Raw genomic sequence first — 22,109 nt, 5'->3', positions numbered from 1 at the left:
TTGCGGGTCTCTCTTTCGTAGTGATAACAGAGTTGCTGCTCTTTCTTCAAAGAACGACGAGACACCCCAAACACGATACACTCCAAAAAAATCAGCTCGAGATGACCAGATTTTCTTTTTATTTATACACTTTAATACTTCGTCGATTAAAATTATTTAACGGTTAAGCAGATTCTGTTTTTATCATCATCATCATCATCATCATTATCATTATCATTATCATCATCATCATCATATATATATATTTGTTTTACTCGTGAGAAAAGGGATTTGGAATTTTTCAATGGTCAAATTGAAATTCTTGAAGAAATTATATTTGTTCGTTTCGACATTACAAAATGAAAGAGAAGAAGAAGAAGAAGAAGAAGAAGAAGCAAAAAGGAAAAAAAAAAAATTTTATATAGAAATAATATCATCCATGGCAGAGAGAAAGATAAAAGATCTTATCTCTTTATAAACGACGTTCCATATCATCATATCCAACGTCGTCGTTTGTTTCGCAAATTCCTTTTGATTGAATACATTTTCCGCAAGTTAGCCCTCGCTTACACGTATCGCAAAGTTGTCATGCCGGTTAAACAAAGGGTGCGCGTTCGAGCATCGCGTTAGCAGGTTGTTACAAACAAGGTTTACCTTAACTTCGTGTATATCATCTCCCTTCTTTCACGCTCCCTTTTATCGCGAGCTGTGCGAAGACGTAGGTAGAGAGAAGAAAAAAAATAAAATAAAATAAAATAAAATAAAATACAATGAAGGAAGAAAACACGTGGGATTTTCTTTGCTTACACAGGAGAGTCCCGCGTCAATATTATTCGTGATTTTTCTTTTCTTTTTTTTTTTTCGTTTTCGCCCCCCCCTCACCGCAATCGTCAAATCTTGACGAAATTAACGCGTAATGTAAAATTGGACGATGCAAAAAAAATTCGTCGCATAAAAATATTCGATGTCTCGGAACTTTTTCGTCGTGGATTATGTTATAATTGTTTAAAATTGAAAAAATAAAAGAAAACGAGAATCTAAGCTAGGTAATTCAGTTGGAGCTAGGTATACTCGCTCGTTGCTAGCTAGCTAGCTAGGCTTCCTCCAGTCGTTTGTTCTCTCTCACGAGGACTTTTTTTCCCTCGCTAAGTACACCGATAAATATAGACATTAATTTCACGGTCGCATAAGTTACTAAAGGGGATGTGTATAAAATATGAAGTTAACGTTGATGATCGCACACGAAACAATTTTCTTGGGTGTTTCGAAAAATGTTATTCGATTATTCCCTTCGAACGAGACAAAAATTACCCTCTTCCCCTCTCCTCCTCCCGAATAAATTAAAAAGAATCACAGAAATAAGAAGAAAAAGAGGTTTATTTAACATTTGTTTATCTTAATCCAAGAAAAAAAGGTCTCACATTCTCCTGTCTGTCTGCCTGTCTCTCTCTCTCTCTCTCTCTTTCTCTCTTTCTCTTTCTCTCTCACACTAATCAACTTTGAATTCGAGCAAGGAATGTCAGCAAACTACGGTGTTACTGATTCCTCGATATAAAAAAGCAAAAACAATGACCGTTAAGAGAATAATTACCAAAGAGAGAAAAAGAGAGAGAGAGAGAGAGAGAGTGCGATAGTCAGCCGGCATAAGTGGCAATTAATTATCACACATTTATTATTCTGGAATATTTTTTGCGATAGGATAATCGGTAAATATATGCGATACAATTACTGATTGGACATAAACTCAGATAACGACACTCTCTTCTTTTTTCTTCTCTTTCGACGAACTTTCTTTAATCTATTCGACGATTAAAAAATATCAAAAGCAGGAGACACGACGAACAAAATTTCTTGCCTGTTCGGAAAAATACAACAAAAATCTACATCCTACATTCAATATAAATTCATTACAATGCGACTATACGTCATATTGATTTTTCCTCTATTAATGAATAAATTAAAATCATTCGATTCATTGTTGATTAATATTAAAACTAAGTATACGCATATTTGCTACAAAGAAAATAATATTATTTTCAGCGATATAAAATGTAAAAAGAAAAGAAGAAAGAAATACAATATACAAGTCATTTTCAATCATATCTATTAGACAGAATCGATATGATGATTAATAATTATTTTTCAATAAATGATAAAAATTGATACGTCTACTTATATATCTTGCTATAAGAAAAAATAGAAAAAGACAAGAATAATGAAACACTTCCCGTAGACGAGGAAAACGAATTGACCTGCTATCAAACGCGCACAGACACACACACACACACACACAAACTCTTTCTCTCTCTCTCTCTCTTTCTCTTACTCTTTCTCATGTAATGTGTCGTTATAATCGTATACGCACTTGTCAGCATAAAACGCAAACGTAAACATGGATTCTCGAAGCCGATAAGCCGGTCGTTCGATATATAACACCGATATACGCGACCATCTGGCAGGGTGGTAGCAGTCGCGAGAACGCGAACACATCCACACATGTACACACATATGTATATATATAATATATATATACTTATATGTATATAAATGTTAAGTGTATGTATATATAAAAACGTTCCTTCCTTGGCTTCGAGACTACGTTCTAATTCTAACTAGTCGGTGACTATATTTAACGGATGCATTTCATTCATCGCGAGCACGCGATAACTGAACGATTCAAAAGCGCATTAAACGCGGCAACTATACCGTTATCGTTTATACACCCACATACCCACACACACACACATATGTGTATATATATATATAAGTAAATAAAGTATGAATATTTTCAAGCACGCGCCCCTTGAAAGGTTCTATAATCAAACTTTCCATCATTTATTTCTATAAAATCGTACGAGTATCTACGTGTGTGCTCAACAACAAAAATATCAAACCACCTAACTCCCATCATCGAAAACGGAAAAAAAAGAGGTACGAAAAAGGTAAAACGATGGAAATGGTTGACAAGGTGAAAATGAGTGTGCAAAAATATTAGCAAGTCTAAATGAGCGTGTACGTATGTAGTACTCGGTACGTTGGATAACATCGTTACTGCAAACATATAAGATACGCTTGCAAATGCATTATAAATACGCTAATCCGTAGCTATGGAAGTATAAGTGAGCTAGCTACTACTAGACGACGTATCTAGGCGAAGGTACCAAGGTACTTTAGCTCGATACTGATGTATATATATGTGTGTATGTACTATAATATATTGTGTACAATGATATCAAAGGGAAAGAAACGTATGGTTGATAAAAAAAATAAAAAGGGGTGTAGGAAGTAGCTCAACATTTTCTACTTTGTGTTGTACTTACGTATACAACGTGCATGTATAAGTGCACACGTGTATTTTATATACCTTTCGTATATTTGCGCGTGTGTTCGTGTGCTTTCTGTTTCTTTCTCTTCTGTTTCGATAGAACGCGTAAACCCGCAGAGAGATCTAGGAAGAGTTCTACTACCAACGTCGTCAGACATACGATCGAATTTGGTTTATTATACAAGAGCTTGCAAGCGAGTGAGGGTCAGCGACCAGCTCGGTGACCTGCACCAACTTACTCTCCTTGTGCTTTTTTTTTTTTTATGCTGTTAGAATTTAACATGAAAAATCATCCGTTTTGATTGTTCCTTCGGTCACAAAGAAATCATGATCTTTTATCTTAAATTTGTTTTTTCTGTTTTTTTTTTTTTTTTTTATTTCTTACGGATGCTGGCCATTGTTTAATTATGATATTTAATTATGTAGATGACGGTAATTTTTTTTTTTAATGAATATCATTAGAAAAATAACAACGAATGATTTTTTTCTTAATCTTCAATCGTTTTCCTAAATCTAATACATTTTCATGTTATCAATATATATATCAATATAATATATTTTCCTATTAATTTTGTTTATTTTTCCTCTATTCTTTTTCTTAAACGTAAAATTCAACATTTAAACTGATAAAGAAAAATAATTACTTTTCTAACTAAAAAGTAAACTTATTAACGAAAGAATACGCGACGTCAAACGAGCAGATTTAATAAGCGGAAATGTAATTTTCGTTAAAGAAGCGTATCGTCAAGAGTTCCTAGAAATAAGCTACAGATACGAAAACTTAGAGGAAGAGAGGGTCTTATATTATAAGAACGCTTCGTTGATTATCGATAACGAGTAGCTCATTCCTCTAACAACCGTTGTAATTCCGATAGATAGAATCAAACGTTTTAATAAATAAATGTTCTATATTTCTACGATTTTTAAAATATATATTCTTTATTTTTTTTCCAAAACGAATAATAAAATCAAATCGCAAAAAAGAAAGGAAAAGAAAAAATACGCCAAAAAAATGAGAAAAAGAAAGAGAAGAAGAAGAAAGAATGGTAAAATATACACCTAATCTAATCTAAACGATATATTGCGCCGTGGTTGCAACTTCGTGAAAAACATATCAAAAGAATAACACGTAAACGAAATTCATTTGGAAGGAATTATCGTTTCAACAAGAACAAAAAAAAAAGAAAAATTAAAACAAAAAAATATATAAAAAAGAAATCACGATCGAACAAGTTCCAATGTAAATTCTAAACATACCCTATAGATGTATATGTATGTTTATCATATATGTGTGGTGGGGTGTATATAGCTACGAAATGAATTTCAAAGGATCGAAAACTAAGAAAAGGCAAAGCCCGGTATCTACGTCACGCGAAAACGAGGCGACATGCAAAACCTTGACTTTACGGTTCGAGATATAGATACTAGAGTTGGAGGAGGTTGGTTGGTGTAAGAAAAATTTGCATCCACTCGCGTGCCACCGAGACCTCGTTTTTAGTATTGAGTCGTTTAGCGAGTAAGTTAATGAATGACGATCGAAGAAGAATAGTATTTTTCATCCTAACTTTTCATCATAAACTTCCAAATAATTAATTCACATTTATTTAACGATCATTAATTTCATACGAATTTAATTAATCATTTATATAGAAATTTACGATGATACCAATATTGTTTCATATTTTTTTTTAGAAATATTTTAAATCATTATAATTATTTTATATAATTATTAAAATTTTGTGTGCAATAATCTATATATTTAATATTATAAGGTTCGTTAATAAATATAATAAAATAACGAAACATCCCCCACCCCATTTTAGTGAGGGATGTTGGCGATTACTATGCATGTTCATGAACTTGATGCGTTATAGGAGTTATATCGTTCGTAGAGTATGATAATATTTTCTTATAAAAAAAAAAAAAAAAAAGATAAAACAGTAACAAATTGACAAAACATTAAAGAAAAAATTTAATATTTACTAAAGATATTTTAAATAAATATTAAAATATTGTCAGTAATTTAAATCGAATTATTAAATTCGTCAATAAATATAAAATGAAATGATGAAACATTAAGAGTTAAATTTACTTATTGACTTAACTAATACTTATGAAAATATGCACACGTGCGATAAAGAATCTTATCTCGAAATATGTGGAAGTTGGGAAGATACCGCAAAAAAAGGAAAAAAAAAATATCAATCTTCGTTAAATTGAACGAATCATAAATGAAGCTCCGAACAACAATCAGAACGACGAGAATGAGTGAGTGAAAATGAGTGAGCGAGTGAGAGAACAAGTTATGACATAGTAATCAGGGATTTAAGGAGGACTTTCTCACGAGCTCGTTTGCTTTACGATTCACGTTCAATCGTTCTACTTGTTCTTCGGATTACAGATGATACTCAACGTGCAAACGATTAGAATTCTTTTCTACTTCAAGGCAAGATTTTCAATTCTTTACAAGAAAGAAACAAGTAAAGAAAAAGAGAGACAGACAGACGAAGATCATAGTTCATTCAACAATAATAACCGAATGAATTGTTATATCTCGCTAAGGTTTATTTGATTTATCCCGACATTTTTTTTTCCCAAGTAAAAACAAACAAAATAAGAAAGAAAACTGATGTTTAGATTGTTTCCACATCACGAATCGGAATATCTCGTTGGTTTTAATCGTAAGCAGCAGCAGCAACAGGGAGTAAGACTAAAGTGTTTATGCAAGTGTATGTTTGTTTCGTGTGTGTGTGTGTGTGTGAGCGTGTGTGTCGTCTTTCGTTGATTCGTCGCCAAGCGAATAGTTCCTTAGGGATCGTGGCATTAAAGAATCAAGGGGGCAAGCAAACCGTCGTCGTCAAATCGGTGCAGTCTTACTCGAGATACCAGAAAGCTGGACGTCGTCCAAGAAACACACGATGCAAGACGACGACGACAACGACGACGAGGACGACGACGACGACGACGAACAACGAAAAACCCCGTCACCGTCGCCATCATCCTCCTCCTTGAATTCGTCGCGCCATTCGACGCTTCGTTAGAAACTTTAAATGTATGCGTGATTTTATTATAGTTGTGTAAGAAGGTGGTGCATCATATTCACTCACTCGCTACGGGCAACGACGATTAAGATGAGCAAATATTTTTTTCCTTTTTTATTTTAAATTACTTGTTCTAGCTGAATTTTTAATAAATAATAATTTGTTTAAAGTCACAGAGATAGATAAATTAATTTTAATTGAATTTAAGCGTAAGCGTGTACAAACGTACATTACTCGCTCATTTACTACGATTTAATATATAAACAATTACTCTATTCTTTTTTTACTTATTTTATCTTTTTGATTTGTTTTTCTTCTATTTCTGTTTTTTTTTTTCTTTTGAATATATAATTTGTTTCGATATTCACGGAGAGAGAGAGATACATTAATTTATTAATAAATTCATTATGAATATTAGTAAGCAGGATATATTTAAAATTTATAATGATCTATTAGGATCTATTATGATCGAGACTATGATTGATTACCCAAGGACAAGTTAAAAGAATGATATTTGAGAATTGTTATAAGAATATACGTTTCTTTTCCTTCATTTTTTGTGTATGTATACTATGGCATTTATTTAAATTGCGTATAATTAATGTATTTAAAATCGAAAGTTCAAGATATATAATGATCTAATAGAGAATCTAAGATAAAATACTAATATTTATATAACTTTGATAAAATAATTGACCCATATTATGTATGTAAATATATATAAATATTTTCTTTTTAGGTATATTGTATTGTATATACAAATGTATTTAAATTTGATGAATACTTAACATATTCAAAGTTGAAAGATCATGGATCTATTATGATCTAATAGATCATCAACGGTGCAAGGCCAAGTTAAATGACTGATGTTCGTAAACTTTGATAGGATGGTTTAACTTATTTAATATTGTACATTTGCTTTTTTTCCTTTTCTTTTATTTTTTTTTCATTTAAAATCATAAATAAAATGTAATTTATAATCTTATATATCATTTAAAATAGAAAAATTTAAAAATACGAAGGCATAGTTTCATTCAAAGGAAACATTCATCTGCCAGTTAAAATGTTAGGAAAAATAAGATGCACTGGAGATCTATAAACGTGTATGCACATACACAAACACACCACGCACACATCTATAAAAGAAAGAGAACAAAAGGGGAAAGCTTTTTAGAAAAAAAAAAATCCTCCTAACGATACAACACTCATTAACCTGCTTTCATCAAAAGTCGAAGATCAATTTCTATTAACAAGAATCATCCCTATAAAATTCTTTTTCACCCAATCCCTTAATCTTAATTAAAATTAATATTTCAAGTATTCTTCAAACGAATCTCATTTAAAATATTGGCCAGTCCAATGAAAACTGAACTTTACAAACAACAAAAATACTAATATTAATAATATTAATAATAATAATAATAATAGTAATGAATCTTCACGAGTATTTGTAAAAACCCCGATCGGACTCACCTTAATTGTTGTGTCTCGTTGATCACGTAACGATCATCCCCTTAGCGTAGGAAAAAAAACTCGAATGGTAACACGCAACACTTTTAGCTCGTTCGTAAGATAAACTAATAGCGCGAAAATGTGCACTGTTTTGTCGTGCAACAACAACGATAACAACAATGATAATAATAATAATAATAATAACAGCAGCAGCAGCAGCGATAATAAAAATAGTAGTATCAATATCAATAGCAGCAGTAGTAGTAGTAGAAATAGTATTGTCAGAAGTGAGACGATTACGATGCCGAAGATGTTGTTGAAAATCACGTGAAAATACTAAAACACGTAAGCCGGGTTGCATCCTCCCAAGGAGTCCTTCTTTATCCTAGAATCTATCTCACTCACTAAGGTTCCTCTTGTTGAACAAGGTTCGCGCGTAAAATTCACAGCGAAGTAAGTCAAAGAGAGAAAGAAGATATAGATAAAAAAGAGGAACGAGGTAGAATAGTAATAGTAGTACTGGTAGTAGTGGTAAAGGTAGTAGTGGTGGTGGTGGTGGTGGTGGTAAAAGGGGGTTGGTTCGCGAAAGCACCCTTAACGTCTCTTCGTGTGCCGCGTTCTCCAGAAACGGACGTCAATGGTCCCACGATCGATATCTCTCTCTCCCCACTAGGTGTGTTATACATGTACACTTCTCTCAGTCCCTCACTCTCTCTTTTCTTCTCACGTTTAAATCTCGCTAACGTTTCGATCTAACGCGAGCCGGATGGATTTCTGCATCCGCCGATGGCAACTTCAAGATCAAAACAAAAGTTCTCGATGGGATGATGACGAAGAAGAGAAGGAGCAGGAGGAAGAGGAGGAGGTGAAGGAGGAGGATGTGGAGGTGGAGGATGAGGAGGAGGAAAAGGAGGAGGAAAAGGAGGAGGATGAAGAAGACATGCGCGAGAGCACGCGACACGTACGCGAAAGAAAGGGGGTGGCCTGTTGAGGAAGGGAGAGAGAGAGAGAGGGAACAACGCGCGCCTTTGCGTGTTCCCTTTGGCACGACGTTCGAATTCCTCCTCTTCTTCTTTTTCTCTTTCTCCTTTTCTTTCTATTTTTCTTTCTCCCTCTCTCCTTCTTTTTCTCACGTCCGTCGATCTCCTCTTCTTCTTCTTCTTCCTCTTATTATTATTCTTATTCTTTTCCTTCTTTTTTTCTTCTTCTCTTCCTTCTCTTTTTCACATATGAGAAACAGAAGTAATAGCAGGAGGGAATGGTGGCGTCAACTTCAATCGATCCTCGATCCCTGAAGATTCCTCCTCCTCCTCTTCATTTGAATCTACGAGAGTTACAACAATTCTCCTATCATCACTGAACTTCTCGATCCAAGATCTTGACACAACAATGTTTCTTTTATTGTAACAAATATTATTTGTTCATCTGTATATTTCCGTATAAAAAAATAAAATGAACGGGAATAATAATATGAGACGGTTAGAAGCAAGGACACGATTATAAAAGGAATATTTAAATAAAATCGACTAGGTTTGACTAGAGAGTAGAATACGAGAAGAAGCGGAGTCCTGTTTTTTTCTCTTGATTTCAAACATCAAATATTGATATTTGTTTATAATAATTTTATATAAATATATATTTCTTCAAGTACGAGAAACCTCTTTGAAAAGAAGATAACAACAACGACGACGTAAACGACGACGACGACAACGGCGACGAGAACGACGACGACGATGTTGATACGACGTCGTAACGCGCGCAACTCGCGGACACTACTGTTTCTCCTCTCGGAGGGGATTCAAATTTAGAATGCTGCTGCTTGACGGCGGCGGCAGAGGCAGAAGCAAGTGGAGGTGGTGATGATGATGGTGGTAGTATAGTAGTATAGTAATGTATAGTGTAGTGTAGTAATATACAGTAGTAGTGTAGTAGTGTAGAAGTGTAGTAATATACAGTAGAGTAGTAGTAGTAGTAGTAGTAGTATGCAGTAGTACTAACAGTTGCAATAGTAGTGGTGGTGATGATGATGCGATGGTAGTGGCATATGACGATGAGTGCGCGCATATACACCAGCACACACTCTTTTTCTCTTTTTCTCTTTTTCTCTCTTTCTCTCTCTCTTACTCATGTACACAAAACACAAAAAGAAAGAGAAAGAAGATGCTCGTGAAAAACCGGGGCGGTCGTACGAGCTTCGACCAGTTCGCCCCGAGTTCGCGGTCGAGCCTGAAAATAAAGATTTGAGGAAGTCGCGTGGAGAGTAAAGACGATACTATCTGTGTGCATACATGTATGTTGCGTGAATAGAAAAAGAAAAAGAAAACGCATATATATATATATATATATATATATATATATATATATATATATATGTTGTTGGGTATATACATATGTACATACGAGTGCAAGAGAGAGGGACTGATATATCTTTCGGTAAACTTCGTCTTCTCTGAAATTCGCTACCGAATACGTTCGGCTAGCATCGGTTCTTTCTGGCTCTCCCATTGGTCGATAACGTTCCAACGACGTCAGAGAACAGTGGACCAATCCTCGTCCTTTTCCGAACAAATTGCGCGCGCTTGCGTGCCATCTCGCGCCCACTACTCTTACCATATACACTCACTCTCTCTTTTTCTATCTTTCTCTCCCTCTCTTTCTCTTTCTCTTACACACACTCTTCATTTTTTCTTCTGTTTTTTTCTGTCTCTCTCTGGCGTTCCTCTTAAACCTCTTTCGTGCCGAATGGACGACGATGATGCACTCACTGTATCTCTCTCTGTGTCTTTTTCTCTTTTTTTTCATCTTCCTCTTTTTCCTCCTCTTCTTCTTCTTCTTATTCTAATGCTACCAAGAGGTGCCAATGTGATCCTACGTAAGTACCATCCTCGTATTTCCTGCCCCGAACTTTCAAACTTTCTGGAGAGTACACCAATCCATCTATCCCCTCCTCTTCCACCCCTTTTGCCTCTTCGAGCAAGCCTCAGTTTCTACATTTTTCAATATCTCGCATTCGGGAGAATCGTTGAATTCCAATGATTTCTATGTAGATATGTTTATGTAAAATTTCATTTATCTGTCTTGATGATAAATGTTTGATATATTGCGTTGCATTTATTATAAATCAAATAAAACCGATTTATAAGTTCTGATCTTATTGATTTCAATCTGTTATTCTCTTCCCCCTCTCTCTCTCTCTCTCTCTCTCTCTCTCTCTTTCACTTTCTCCCTTTATCAACAACAAACTCTTAAAATTATCTTTAACTTGAAATATTATCTTGTTCGTATTAAGATTATTTCTATTTATTTCAAATAATACTAAATTTATCTAATCGTATTTTTTTTTCTAATTATAACCAACCTCTTCATCTCTTCTTTAAGAATAAAATCAATATTTTGAATTCTATAGTTAATTGATTTGGAAAATAAATTTTTTTTTTTACGAAGGATAGATTAATTGCGTTGTTGTTGGTTCCAACGTGAAGGAAGTTACGTACGATAAAAAGAATAAAATAAAAGAAATAAAGGAAATAGAGAGGAAAGAATAAAGATAGAAGAACGCGTTAAGAATATTATTCGAACGTGTAAGCGCGCGAAAAGCGTGCGTCCGCTTCTAACAGACACACGCTCGTCAATGAAAGTATTCCCATTCATAATCGTTTATCTTACTTCGTACTACGCGCGTATAATTCCAGCGAGTGAAAGCGAACTGCGCGAGTAGTCGATTACGTCGAGTTCGAATAAGACGCTTCTCTATTCGCCAAATTCAAGTTGCATTCTTGTTTAAACGGTCGGAAAATTATTACAATTATTAATCCAAGAACTTTACTTTCAACGCTTATTACGACATACATAAATGTTAAACTTCTTACAAAGTTATTCAATTAAAATGAAATTTACGATACGTAAACCTTTTTTTATCTTTCAATTAATCACATATTTTTATACGAATTTTTTTTTTTAATTTTAATCTGAACATTTTTTTTTAATCGATGCGCGATAATTCAAGTCGATCACTAGTAGCCTACAAAATAATAAATAATGCATTTTATTTGTTTTCCTTTCTTTACTTTTTAATTATAAGTTGTAATTTTGTTATTTCAATTTAAAATTGTAAGACGAGTTCGATAATAATTTATATTGAATTTCTTTTTCCTTATGCGTATTATCAAAATACACAGCAAACAAATAAAATTTAATATTAATTGTAATTTTTTAAATTATAATTTGCACTTTATTATTAAAATTTGCAAACCAAATAATAATTTCAACTTAATTAAACACGTACACGTAAATAATTCCCTTTATCCCAGCAAAATAACAGTACACAATGAAAAATAAAAAATAAATCCCTAACTCGTATCTGAAGAAACTAATTTTCAGGTGTTACGAACAAATATTACTGAAAGGAAAAAATAATAAAAAATAACAGAAACACTAGTTAGCCTAAAATTTTCGTTTAATATCAAATCGAAATATCATCGCGATTACTCGTACAAAAAGGATGAATCGAAGTTTCGTTTTATCCTCTACTACTCGACGACATTGGTGCTTTCGTTGAAAACTTTCGATTTACGCAATCGGACATCTTTACACCTTATTAATATTTCGCTTGCCAGAAATAAAGTTTCAACCGGTTCAAGACTCTCACGGAGTATTATTTTATATAGCGTAGGCGCATTACAACGTACCTACATACACTTGCACGATGACAAAAATAACGATTCCGACGTTATAGATACGACCGATGTATTATAGTACACAAATGTACTTACACGTGCATATATATATATATACATATGCAAAGAGACATGCATAAAGTATAATCGTATAATAAATAAATCTATTGACATAGAACATATTTGTCTGTAATATGTACTATAAAATTAATCAAAATGATTAATTCATTTAATTAAAATTTCTTTTTTAGTAATAAATATCTCTCGATTTTACAAAATTTAAATATATTAGTTTAAATACATATTTAAATACGTTCAGAAAAGTAATTTCGTATTTCCAATAGTAAATAAAAAAAGATTTGTTCATATTTAGAATCCAACGCGTTTTAAATAATCGGGACCAGTTGAATTCGATAAACTTGACTTTTCAACTATTTTTTGCATAGTTATGCGACACAATAAACATCCGTAATTATTTTTATTTTATTTTCCTATCATATTTCAACTGGACGACCTTTAAGCGTGGCGCATCTTTTAAATCTAAATTACAAATCGAACAAAATTTCGAAAACGAATTTTAACACTGACGTTTCACTTAACATAATAGTTTTCATAAACGACACATCATTTTGTTCTCGCGTATATCAAATTATTAATTTTACGGTAATAAAAACGTAAAACATATGACAAAAATGCTCACTTTGATTTTTCATTCTTGATGCGATGTTATAAAAACAACATTACTTGACAATTTAGATATCGGTAAACGCGACAAACGAAATTACTTTCCGAACTACCTAATATATTTACATGTGCAAAAATATGTATAAAGTATGACCATGCAATAAATATATGCATTTGCATGAAAAACATTTTCTTGTAACATATAACTATAAATAACATACAACTATAAATTAATAAAAACCGATTGATTCATTTAATTCAATTTCTTTTTTTTTTCTATTAGTAATACATATCTCTCGAATCTAAAATTAAAATATTACATAACCCATGAAAATGAAATAGGTGTACGATGAAAAAAAAGGATACTTTTAATAATTACAAATAGTATCCAATTCAAAAAGAAACTTTCATTTTCGTTTTTTTTTATTGTACACCAATATACAAGGTGTCCACAACGGTTCAGACCAAACTTATACTACATATTACTGAAGTACTGAAGATCTTTGGATATAACTATATATAAACTGTTCTCATCTATTTGACATCAGCAATACGTAGCGTAAGTGTAGTCCCAACCTTTTTCGGGCACCCTGTATATTTTATATATATAATACTAGTGGTTAAAAATATATTGAAATTTTAGCAAGATATATTTTACGCAGAAAAAAAAAGAATAAAATAAAATCGTACTTCGTTACAAATTAATAAAGGATGTTAATAAAAAAAAGAAAAAAGTAATCTCTATATATACGCGAACATATACGTAACTAACTATACAAAGCACGATCGTACGATAAATATTAAACGATTCGATAAAAAAAAAAAGGGAAGAGAAAAAAAAAATAAAAAGAAAGAAAATAAATAATATTATTATTCTCTATCATTAGATTTGATTCGATATATAAAAAAAAAAGTATGCGTTCGATATCTCGAGAATTAAAATGGAAGCAGCAACAAACAACGCGTGTAAGATCAAAACGATTGGTTAAATTGTAGCTTCAGAGATAACGAGATATCAAGAAAATATCTTGTATATACACATACGTGTATACTCGTATACGTATGTATATAGAACGCCGATTGCAACAAACTCTCAACTATACTATAAAATAAAAAAAAAAAATAAAAGTTAAATTCTCGGCGGCTTTCGATAAAAGCAAAGAAACGAAACTAGTCTTGGCTACTCTGCTGCACTGCTGCACTGTTCTGCTCTCTCTGGCTCGTTGAACGACTTCGAGAAACCAGTATCTTTTTATTTTATTCTTTTTCCCTCTTGTAGATTCACCAAAGGTTTGACGCGAGTTTAAATTGAACGACGGGTTAAGTTTAACCAAGAAATAGAAAATAATATGCACTACCGATTCAGTGTTAGGAGGTTACTACACTACTCACTGCATTTGTGTTACATATCTATGCACAAGCTGTGTATGCGTGTGTGTGTATGTGTGTGAAATAAAATTGAAAAAGAAGAAAAATATAAATATATGGAAAATATAATTAGCAATAATTTTATGATATTTTATGTAAATAATAAGTGTATCATGATTGTGGATCGGTAATGTATATTTAGAGAGAGAAATGGAGAGAGAGAGGAGTTTGAGAGATGAAGATATCAAGAATAATTTGATAAAGAGAAAATGATTTTGTTGAAAATTGATCGCAGAACTGTTCCTCGTCTTGACACCAAATTGACATCTAACAGCAACATGACAGAACGATCTATACATGCACATATATATATATATTGATTATTATGGTTAAATGTCACTCGAGATGTAGCTCTCACACAAACAGGTGGTATGCATTTATGTGTGAGTTTGCATTTGATATCTCACGAAATTTATATCCAATGATAAGGATGCATATTCTGTGAATGTTCTTCTAAATGTTGTTACATATTATTTCATATTGTGTGAAAATGAAAAATTTATCGTATTCAAATGGAGAGAAAGAAAAGGAGTAAATAAAAAAATAATTAGAAAGAAAGGGGAAATAGGGGAAATAGGGGAAATAGGGGAAAGAAGGTAAGAATGGAGGAAATGATTTGAGAATATTAGCATTATTCAAAGAGAAGAAAAGGGACTTAGTAATTGACGTCATTGATTTCATAATAGTCTATTAACTAATGGACAACGTAACAGGTTAATAATGATGGTCCTGGAAGCGACAGTCGAACTTGGCATGGAAAATTGGTGATGATTATCTAACAACCAACTGAAGAATTGGACGAATAACAACAAAAAGGTAGAAATTTGTAATACTATAAATTAATCTAAAATCAATGAACATTCGAACTTAAAGTTTCATTTAAATAAAACAACAAAAAATAGAAAGATTAGATAAAAATTCAAGTAAACATAAAGAAACAAGTAAACAAATATGAAAAATAATTCGAAGATGTAGAATAATAATTAAAGGGGTTAGATCGTATATATTAATTTAAATTCTAATCTCAGTGATATATTAAGACGAGTTAAAAGAATTCGGCTAAACGTGAAACTGTGTCAAAGTTCAAGCTGAAGTGCCACGGGTTATGCACAACTGTTGCGTTTCTTCCGTCATTCCGGACAGATGATTGTGGTTGTATACGAAAAGTAGGGTTGGAGGAGCACACGTTAGACAGAAAAAGATAGATAAATAGATAGATAGAGAAAGGAAAAAAGAGAGGGAGAGAGAGTTTCCGAGAGAAGAGGTAAACGTCGGGTCAAATTGGTCCAACGAAAAAGACAGCAGAAACGAGCTCGAGAAGTGCCTGTCGATATTTAACGAATTATCGCGGCTACGGGTAAAGATAAATCTACTCCAGGTCGGATCGTATGTATTATGCATGAGTTGCAATGTAGCTGTCCCCCTCTAGGTCGAGTAACCTAACCCGAAGAGAGAAAGAGAGAGATAGAGAGAATATGTATATGTATGTGTGTATGTGTAAATGTATGTGTGTTCAATATATCATAGTCTCTATCGATCTTCGTCGTTCGTACGAGCGAGTCACGATGAAGAAGACTTGAGAAAAGGCCGACGTACATATATAAGTAATTAATATTTTCACCCTACATACACATCCATACACCTACTACATTCGATTTGTAGTTTACATCTTTCTATTGTCATCGTAATAAAAAAGAAAAGAAAGAGAGAAAAGAATAGAGACATGGATTATTTCGATAATATGAAAAGGGTGTTGTGTTGGTCCATTTTGTAAATAAAAACAATTTGGAAAACACGTTGTTTTAATTCATTATAAACGTAACGTCTGAATTATGTTTTTTTTTTTTAATTTATATTTAATAGTTATATTTATATATAAAACGACTTTTTTATAATAAACAGTTTAATTTTACATAAAGTATATTAATTGAAGTTATATTGTGATTGAATAATAACAGACGATTCAATTACTGTGTGATGAAAATAAAAATTATTGCGTGGATGTGTGTGCGTGTGTTAAAATAAAATTATTACGAATGATATAAGATACGAAAAAAAGAGAATAAAATAGAAATAAATAAAATATAGAAATTGTTTTGAGAGATCAGAAGTTTTCATTCATTCTGGGTGGAATAATAAATAGAGGGTGAAATGTTGATAATAGATAAAATAGCTCGAAATAAGAAATTATACGTAAAATATCTACATATATGTATGTATAATAAATATACGTCATACGAAAATGAACATTTCGCAATTTAATCTTTCCGTTTTTCTATCCCAACTCGGCGATTTCGACGTTGATTGATAGAACTTTTTTTATACGAATTATTATCTGTTCTACTCGGTCGTAACTTTTATTTCCGTAAAAAAAAAAAAGAAAAAAAGAAAAAACTTCTTAATAAATCCGTCGTGTACACTTAACTTTCGAGTTACGAGGATCTGCCGGGACAGGTCATTTTTAAAACAGAAAAAATGATCCTCTCTATCTCTCTTTCTCACTATTCTAACTTTCGATAATAAAATTAAGCGCGAGGGAAGGAAAAAGAATAACTCGTTTAAAAACCGCGAAGAACAAAAAAAGAGGAGCAGAAGGAGGATGGGACGGGGAGGAAGGAGGGTAGGGCCTGGCAAAAAAAGAAGAAAAAAATCAAAGAAAAATCGTCGAATGGTTCGTATCAGCTGTATCGTATCGAAACGTGACACGAATGAATGAATATCTCGAAGTATAATAAACAATATTTTGCGATACGATACGATACGATACGACGAGAAACGAATACACGAGGAGCATCATCATCATCATAACCTTTTTCTCTTTCCTACCTACGACTATTAACGCACATTTTCTTCTTCATTTCCGAGCAAAAGAGGAAGAAAATTCTTTTACGATCGAGAGATAACTCGGCGGCGCGGTTATAACACACGAAAGAAGAAGACACACGAACACAAACGCAAATCTACATGCACAAAGAGACGCGTACGATAAGTTGGAAGTGTAAAGGGGGATGTCGGGCATCATCGAGATCTCCTTTTGCTCGATGGTGTGAAGGAAAAACGATGGACGTTACAAAGACCGAGCAACCTTACCGATCGATAACAGTATCGGGCTAATACCATGCCCCCACCCACCCTCCCTCAACCCGCTTTCTCTCTCACTCTGTCTCTCTCTCTCTCTCTCTCTTGTTCTCGTCTCTTTCTACCTATCTCTAACTCCGTCTCACATATCCACACACATTCACACACACACATATACACACACTCACGCACAAACAAACACATATATACATGCACGCTGTAAGAGTATTCAGTTAGTAAGAGAACGGTTAACCGGGAAATCGACGAAAACGTGAAACAATATTAAATTCTACAGAAAAATCCAGGCAAGTCCATCTTCATTATCGAATAAATCGCGTTTAGCCGTATGACCTGGTCGATCAAGCGACGGGGTTCGAGGTTTGAGAATCGGGGCTCGGGGTTCGGGGTTCATGAGAGATCGAAAATAGGATGGCATCGAAAATGACGGGAGCAAGACAGATCGTGAAACGGAAATAGACGTCGGACCGACGTCTTTTGACTCTTCGGTGTGAAATAATTGGTTTTACGATTAACCGAATCTCTCTCCTCCCCCCCCATCTCTCTCTCTCTCTTTTTAAATCAGCTTCGTGATAAAGAGAAAAAGAATGGGAGGAGCGGGAGAAAGAGCGTTGTCCGAAATATTTTTCTATCTCGACGTTTAATCGATACGATTTAATTATCTCGAGAGTGATACGACTTTAGAAAAAGAAAATTACTTTTATATTTACACACATTAACGCTTTAACCGAAGAATAGGATAAAGAAAAATAAAAGGAATAAGATTCTTGCTATAATTATTCGATGTATAATAAAGGATTAAAAAAATACGTTCTTAAAATTATTCCGGTATCAGTGGCAGTTATCGATAATAATTCTTACTATTAGATTCATCAACTCTCTTTCATTTTAAAATAAGTTAGAATAATAAGAAGAAAAAAATAGAAACTTATGAGATGAATGGAGAATAGAATATTCGGATGCTTCGAATCGTACTTGAAATCATAAAATCGTGAAATCGCTTCTCTTGTATTCTTAAACAATCGAAACGATAAATGTTCGATTGAACTTAGCTCGGTGGTTTATTTTCTATGTCTAAAAATAAATAAATAATATTCCAGTAAGAAGATTTACCAACACCAAACGCGTTTCAAGAAATTATTGACGATGACATTTTAAAACGTCTCCATTTGTTCTATCTTGTTCTCGTTGTCAATAAAAAAACAAAAAAATCAAGATATAGATAATCGAAACTGTGAATACAGATTGATCTTTCATCCTTGAAATTAGAATATTCATCATCGTAATATTAACGATTAATTTTATGATCGTTAACATAGGCGATCAAATATCTAGTTTTATCTTGATAATCGATTTTTTATTCATTTCTAGAACGATCTTTCTTTGTTCTCTACAAAACATTTCCAATGTGGACGAAAAACGCGTTAGGATTTCATTATGATTCGTGTAAAAATCCAGAACTTCGAAGAAACATTCATTTTCAAATTCTATGAGTAATATAATCCCTATAAATGACAGAAAGAAAAGAAAATGAAGGACGTTCACCCTAAAAGTCTCTTATCTCGTATCTCGTCTGACGAGTGTCTAGTGAAGCTACTTTTCGAGAAAATTCGGAAGAAGAAAGACTCGAGTTTCTCGCTAATTAACATACATAATTAAATATATTTCAATTGAAAATATCATAATAAAACATTACGTTTAACGAATAATTTCTTACGATCTTGTATGACTCGGAATGACTCATCCGGTAACATTACTTTTTCGGTAAATCCTACGAAGACATTAAACCAATCAAGGGAAGTCTGCATATGTTTAAAAGGAAGAAAAAAAAGAGAAGAAAATAAAAAAGAAAATGATGAAGAGGAAGAAGAAAAAGAAGAAAAAGATGGAGATTGAAATGCTATGAAATGTTCACCCTAACGTTTCTCATCTCATATCGGTTTGACGAGTGCCTGGTAAAGGTCCTCGAGAAGATCGAAAGGAAGAAAAGAAAAAAGGCAAAAAGAGAGAGAGAGAGAGAGATAGATAGATAGATAGATAAAGAGAAAGAAAGAGTCGGACTTCCCGTTAAAAGACTGTACACACCAATGCAAAGGAAAATACCAGGTGGCGGCCAAACCTCGTTCATCGCTAAACCGTTTCACCAACACCATCGCTAACGATCTATCTCTATGGCACTCTCTCCCTTCTATACGGCACTCGAGGTTAGGGCGTCTGTTGCTATACCGGATATCCGCCCACCCTGTCGTCTCGACCCAAGGGAACGTCTTCTCCTCCCCTAAAAGGGAAAATTCACTCGCGAGACCAACAACACGAAACAAGGACATACGGGAAGAGCCAGCTTAACTTGTTTTTCTTTTAAAAGGATAACCGGATAATTGCATTTATCTCTGATAGTAGAAAAAACTACTTTTCATGCCAATTAAACAAAATTTGTACTGTATGTCGCCAGTGAAATGTTGTTACTTTTTCTTTTTCCTTTAATTTTGTACAAAGTAAAAGAAGAAAAAATTACAATTTATGTAACTACGAATTAATATCATATGAATTATTTAATCGTTATTCTTATCACGTATCTGAATTGTAAACAAGAATTTTCACGGAACAATTATAATTACTTCTGTGTTAATTAATTATTCTTGTTTTATATTCTATTATATATACAAAATAATATAAAATTAAGGATATGCATTTTAAGGAGACACATTGATTTTCTATCAAAGTACAAAATATTTATTACTATGAAACGTTAATGTTCGAATAAATAATCAAAATCGAAACAAAGTAAGACTTATTTTTTCGAGAAAATCCCAAACCTATTCCTCGCTGATCGAAGTTTCGTACGCGAAAGAAAGATGGACCATTGAAACGATAGCGTATTCTGCGCACTTGGCACAAAACCAAAAGTGAAAAAGTATGCGCGCGCGAGAGAAAAAGAGAGAAAGAGAGAGAGAGAGAAAGAGAAAGACTTCAGGGATGACGCCAACTTTATACGATGATCATTCAGCAGTGTTACCAATCGACGTTGGAAAATGTATAAAAAGTCGATGGAATAATACGATTAAACAAAAATAAAAATCAAATCAATCAATTCCTGTTTTAATGAATTTTTCATCGAGCGACGGTTGATGCGTCAAATTTTTCCCGAAGCTAGGTTTGCCAAAAAAAATGATTGAATTTGATATACAGGAGAATGCACTTATCGAACAATCAAGATGATTTATTTATCACAATTTTATCGAATCATTGTGAGTGAAAAACGTAAATAAAAGAAATTCTTAAAAAGAGGGGGACAGGGAAGGGGTGAAACGAAAAACGATAAATGAAATAGAAAACAAAATGTCCGCAACGCTAAAAACCGTCCATCACGAAGAAATTAATGTACGCGAAATCGATTTTTGATTAGAGCTATCAATTATTACGGTTCGTGATCCTTTCCCTCGTCGCAACGAGTAACATAGATAAACTCACCAATTATATTCGCATAATATTCGCGCGAATCACGCGCTATTGGTAAAGTTCGTTCGTTAAATACATTACGTAAACAATTGTATACCCGCTGTTGTTACCTCTCTTTTGCAGATGCATTTGTCATCGAATCGCAATATCATCTTATGTAATAGGACAAATTGGATCAAACGTGCCGATACACCCAAACTAGTGGGATTTACACGATTAGAGAGATTCGCATTCATGATTAAAAAACAAAAAAAGAAAGAAAGAAGAAAAAATAGCCTTTTTAATTTCTTTGAAAATATTTCAACATGAACATGTATGTGTAAGCAAAGAAAAGAAATCAACTACAATTTCGAGCTATCTAAAAATAAAAAATGTATGAATGAAAATCGAATTTTAATATGCTTCAACGTACGATCAAAAAAAACACGTCTTTTGATCGACGACGATCGGATTTGAAAAATACAAAATCATGGGGAAATATTAAAAATGAAAAGAAATAAAATATTTCAAATAAAAATCATGTGTTCTACAGATTGTTGGACTTGTCAATAATTTTCGTTCAATCTCTCTCTCTCTTTCTCTCTTTCTCTTGTATGATTTAAAGCAAGTAACTCGTGTCAGCCTACATTAGTGCGCGACGAAAGATACGAACGACGTGGCTTTGTGCCTGGAGTTTGAGCTTCCCCGAAGTAAGAAACATCTGGCTGCCGTCATCGTCAATGTCACACGACCCAACATAACGATGGGCTAAGTCATTTGCAATGGAAAAATTCTATCTCGTTTTAAATTTCTTACGAATTTTCCTCCTGAATTAAAACGTGTCACAGGTACGCAATTGCCCCTTCATCCTACCCCCTCTCTCTCCCCTTTCATATATTCTAATATCCTCGACGCGTAAATACGATCATAGATAAATAAATTCATACCGTCCTACCCCACCCACCCCTCCATCCGTTACCAAAAAAAAAC

The 22,109-nt window shown here is 33.2% G+C and overlaps 1 long non-coding RNA gene across 2 annotated transcripts in view; it reads right to left on the bottom strand.

Moving 5' to 3' along the window:
* Window positions 1-22,109, bottom strand: part of LOC122524448 — a 52,486-nt gene that overhangs the window by 5,787 nt on the left and 24,590 nt on the right. Inside the window, exon 1 of one of the 2 annotated variants that reach the window (XR_006305542.1) lies at window positions 7,819-8,932. The exons of the other annotated variant lie outside the window; for it this stretch is intronic. This is a non-coding gene — a long non-coding RNA (uncharacterized LOC122524448). Of the gene's footprint in view, window positions 1-7,818; window positions 8,933-22,109 lie in introns of those variants that run through there. 2 annotated transcript variants of the gene reach the window in all.

Source organism: Polistes fuscatus, unplaced genomic scaffold (assembly GCF_010416935.1).
Source record: "Polistes fuscatus isolate 324 unplaced genomic scaffold, CU_Pfus_HIC Scaffold7, whole genome shotgun sequence".
NCBI lineage: Eukaryota > Metazoa > Arthropoda > Insecta > Hymenoptera > Vespidae > Polistes > Polistes fuscatus.
This window is presented reverse-complemented; position numbering and strand designations above follow the sequence as displayed.